This window comes from Marmota marmota, unplaced genomic scaffold, assembly GCF_001458135.2.
Source record: "Marmota marmota marmota unplaced genomic scaffold, marMar, whole genome shotgun sequence".
Taxonomy (NCBI): Eukaryota; Metazoa; Chordata; class Mammalia; order Rodentia; family Sciuridae; genus Marmota; species Marmota marmota.
This window is the reverse complement of record NW_025999999.1, coordinates 16,884,060-16,888,716: the sequence shown is the minus strand read 5'-3', so window position 1 is coordinate 16,888,716 and position 4,657 is coordinate 16,884,060. Positions and strand designations below refer to the sequence as shown.

At 45.1% G+C, this 4,657-nt stretch overlaps 1 long non-coding RNA gene across 1 annotated transcript in view; it reads right to left on the bottom strand.

The window, feature by feature from the left end:
- Nucleotides 1-2,639: 2,639 nt before the first annotated feature.
- LOC125617996 overlaps nucleotides 2,640-4,657 on the bottom strand; it is a 33,994-nt gene continuing 31,976 nt past the window's right edge. Inside the window, exons 2-3 of the long non-coding RNA XR_007349202.1 lie at nucleotides 3,416-3,532; nucleotides 2,640-2,742 (exon numbers count right to left, since the gene is read on the bottom strand). This is a non-coding gene — a long non-coding RNA (uncharacterized LOC125617996). The remainder of the gene's footprint in view (nucleotides 2,743-3,415; nucleotides 3,533-4,657) is intronic.

Sequence of the window (4,657 nt, the reverse complement as noted above, 5' to 3'; positions counted from 1 at the left end):
GACAGCACTCTAGGCATGTGATGGGAACTCAACATCATCAGATCCTTCCCACCATCTCGAGGACACACAGGGTTCAATATGGTAAGGGGCATTAAAAGGCCAAGCATTTCAGATCTCTGTGCAGAGAAAGAATGACACACCAGGCCATAAACAAAGCTGAGCTCACCAGCAGCACTTCCACCTTACATGAAAGAACAGGCCCTGCAGGACTGTGACGCCCACGTCGGAGCCTTATTCTGCTGTTCCTTCTCCACTCCTAGCAGCGCCTGGGCGCAATCCAGACTTTATCAATATTTGTTGGTAAATAAATGAAGCAAATCCAGCCTTCTTTTCTGAACAGAATAATATTGCAACACTTTGAAGAAGAAACATGGGCAAAACTAAGATCCTTGAAGACAAATACCCTCGTATTCCATGATATCCAACGACCCGGCAGCTGGGCAGTCCTTGGTTCAACAATGTTCTAGCAAAACAGAATATAATGTCTCCTAAGGCTAGAATCTACCTGGGTTACAACTTATTGAACTAATAAGCCCTATTCTGAAGAAACCGCTGGGGCTCCTAATCATTGAAAAAATGATCGGCCTCATGGGGCCAGCTTTCCCATCTGCAAGGTTCTGTATCTTTGGATTCAATCAACCAAGGACTGAAAATATTTGGAAAAAAAAAATTGTCTCTCCTGCACGTGCACAGATTCCCTTGTCACTATTCCCTAAACAATATGTATCACAACTATTCGCACAGCATTTACATTGCACCAGATATCGTAAGTAATCCAGGCCTGATTTACAGTATTCAGGAAGGTTGTGTATAGGTTCTATGCAAGGATGACAGCATCTTAGGTAAGAGACTTGAGCATCTATGGGTTTTGGTATCAGTCCCCCATCACCTGGATAGTGAGGGGTGACTCTGTACTGTTAAGTTGGTTTTTTTTTTTTAATTTTTTTTTAGTTGTAGATGGATACAGTTCCTTTATTTTACTTATTTATTTTTATGTGGTGCTGAGGATTGAACCCAGTGCCTCATATATGTGAGGCAAGCACTCTGCCACTGAGCCACAATCCCAGCCCCTGTACTGTTAAGTTTAAAAGGCAGAAATATAAGGAAGAACTAATGGCAGAAAAATCGGTCTTACTGCTCGGGTGTGGTCCACCTGCTGACATCAGCATCACTGGGTTTGTTCAGTACAGATTTGCATTTCACAAGCCCCCACCCAATTCTCAAGTTTGGGCCATGCTGACAGCGTTTTCTAACTTTGCTGCACATCATCTGGGGGGTTTTAAAGAATATTGAGGGCTGGTTTCCTCCTTCAAGATGCTCAGGTGGTTAGTCTGGAAGGCTGTTTGGGCAAAGAGATCAGAGGAAGGAAGAGGAGTGGGGAAAGAAAGGAAAGAAGAAGGAGGAGGGGGGAAAGAGAAAGAAGGGGCAGGAGAAGGGGGAAGAGGTGGCTGAGGAGGAGAGTGATTAGAACCTTTGCAAGGAATTCTAACTTGCAGCTTGGGTTCCCTGCCCAATTCCCAAGGCAGTGAATGCAGGGGAAGAATTGTTTCCGGAAGTTCCTCATGGTACCTTGCATGTGGCTCCTGCGAGGAAGGCTTCAGTGTCACCCAAGGGCCAGGCCCCCACCAGGCTGGGCCTCCACCTTCTGGAGGAAGAAAGAGTTAACCCCAAATCCTGCCTGCTCTCTCCCCCTTTTGTGTATCCACCCTCTGCTGAGCCCCATTCGCAGCCCCGTAGCTTGTACATCTGGTTCCGTTCCTTGGAAATGTCTTTCCTTCTCATTGCTCCCCTCTCCTCAGGGACTGCTTTCCTGATTCCTGCCCAGAAGAATGACCCAGGGCCAGCAGGATCTAGCCCCGGAATGTCCCCACAGCCTCCTCCCCGGCCCAGACTTCCAGGTGGGGCTTTTGAAGTGATTACATCAGCCGTTCATCAGAAACTTCCAAACCTCCCAGGAATCTCTTTGGGACAAGTACAAGGTTCTGGCTAATTTTAAATATAATTAAAAGATTTTCTTCCTTTCTTCCAAGGCATGCTCAATTTCCATAGCTCCCCCTCCTTGGAATATATTTCCTCTGAGGTCTTTTTATTTTTTTTCTTCCCAGAATTTCCCCCCAAATGAGAACACTTACAACAGATGCAAATCCTTTGCTTATTTGGCCTACTTTATCAGCATATAGTGTTCTTACAATGCAGAAAGGTTTTCTAATGGGATGTAGAAAATGTCTTTTCCCCAAAAACACTAATAATAAAGAAAAAATCTCCTTTTTTATTTTCTCTAAATTGCTTTTTATAACCCATTCAGCATTTTCAGGGACATAATTAAAACATCAAACAGTTTTCCTGCTGGTTATGCTAAAATTTGAATACTTGAGGCAGCCACTATTATTAGATATTAAAATGGACTTGAGTATTTATTAAAAAGATCCTCTTAAGTAACTATTCATTTGGGTTTGCTCTGTTTAATATAAAGACAAGCTCCATAATATGAAAATACCTGTTTCTAATAAAGACCATAATTGGTAACAGGAGGATATTTTTTAAAAATATAAAATATGTATTTTGTTCACTATTTTTCTAGCTTAATGTGACTAATTTCCCCATTCAACTTTATCCCTAAGGAAAAATATAGAAAGAAAGGCCATTACCAATACATGAAGCTCAGTAGTTTGCTTTCGTTGGATGTAATTGCTATCAAGAAGGCCAGTAGCTGGGTAATTTTGGTTTAAATGAGTACATAGCCTGAAAAAGGATAAATTAACCTTTAAAGGACTGAAATTAGATTCCAGTGAGTGATTGTCCTAGCTCAATGTACACTAAGTCCAGGGTAGGGGGATGCGCTGCCCAGGAAGAAAAGCCTAAAATGCTCTACGCCCATTGGACAGACGGGGGCAGCCAGGGGGCGCGGGGGAGGCCAATTCAGTGAGACAGGATGGGGCAGAAATGGCGGAAATGTTTCTCTTGCTTTTCAAGGGGTTTCTGGACACTGTCTAGGTAAACAGTTTTCTCTTTTTACAAAATCCCAGCAGGTTTCTCAGACTAATGCACACCAGGCCGATTTATTCCACACTATTGTTAGGAGCACATGGTACAAGAGAGTCATGATTGACCACAAAGGACAACCATGGGACGAATGTGTGAATGCCCCCGGAGAACTGGCCTAGGGAGAGTGAGACTGGTGAGCGAATCCGGATGCTAGGTGGTGTGGGCCAACTTTGGCACAGAGGAAATTCATGAAGAATCCTTTTGGTTCAGGATGCAATGGGAGGGTTCTCAGTGGAGGTGGTAAAACCCCATTGGCTTTTCAAGACAAGGACCATCAAAAACATGCCGGCTAGAGAAACCACCACCAACTAAGTCCTTGGAAGTCCCTGCAACCCTGGGTGTGTTGTAACACCGAGAATCAATGTCCTACCTTCCACGCTGACTTTATGAACTCCTGCCTTTGCATTCAGGCCTTGCTTTCTTTGTGGGATGGAGGAAGCATGATCAGTTGACCTGCAAACATTAACTAGATGTCCAAGCGTAGAGGCTGCGGAAAAACAAGAAGAGGAAGCCAAGTTAACATCTGCAGCTGGCAGTCAACTTAAAGATCAGGGTGTGTACCACCCCACCAGCCCCACCAGCCAGGCCTGACAATCATAGGAGGTATACAGCAGGTACCAAATGTGTGCTACAGTGGTCAGTGTTGAGGTCCTGGCTGCTGGAAAGACCAGCTTAAAAATGCAAGACCTGAAATCAAAGCTGGTAGATACACCGAAAGCCTGCTGCAGGAGAGGAACTCCACAGTGTGGCCCAGGGGAGGTAGGGTGGTGGGGAGCAGGGGGAGGTGCATTCCTACTGGCACCTTCAAATCAGAGAACAGATAGCTTCCATAAGGAGTGAGTGATTTCCCACGGGAACAGTCTCCCCCTCCCTTCCTCTGCTCCCTCTGTCCTTTCTAAGTGCATCCCAGTCCTCAGCCCTCATCCAATTCAGTGATGCTGGCCAGTGTTATTTGGGAGAATCTAGGGCTGGGAAAGGCTCCCTTGCCAAGTTCTTCTTGATGAAAGCCTTGTCCTTCGCAGCTTCACCATTCCCCACCCACACGGGGAGCTGGCCCAGACCTCCAGGCCCCAAGGTCAAGGCCCTGCACTGCAGGCGGGGAGCACACCTGCCTGCCACCGCCTGTTCATGGCCTCCCAAACGGAGTCCTGATGGATGGTAAACACAGAAGAAGAGGCAGAGCTCTGTGGAGCCAGCGACAAACACGTATCTAAAGCCAAAGAATTTTGTTTCGCTACCCTCTGTTGAAGTCAAAACAGCTCCGAGAGTATCCCCAGGAGTGCAAGCCAGTCCTCTCATCATCTGGGGTTCAAAGGCACTGTGAGGCGTGTAGCATAGCTGAAAGTGTCTGTATATAATAATGCCTTTATGATGTTGTTTTGTTTCTGGCTTGCCTTTACCTGAATTATCTGAAGACATTGTTTGAGGCTATGAAAAAATATGAATAATATTAGGCCTCAAGATCAAAAATCATTTTTTTTTTATTTCCATGGTTGTTAGCCGCCAATATCCCACGCACAGCTCTCAATTTCCAAAGCAGCAATGAAATGCTGGAGAGATCAGGTGAGGGCTTTTTTGTTGTTGTTTTTTTTTTTTTTTTTTTTTTTTTTTG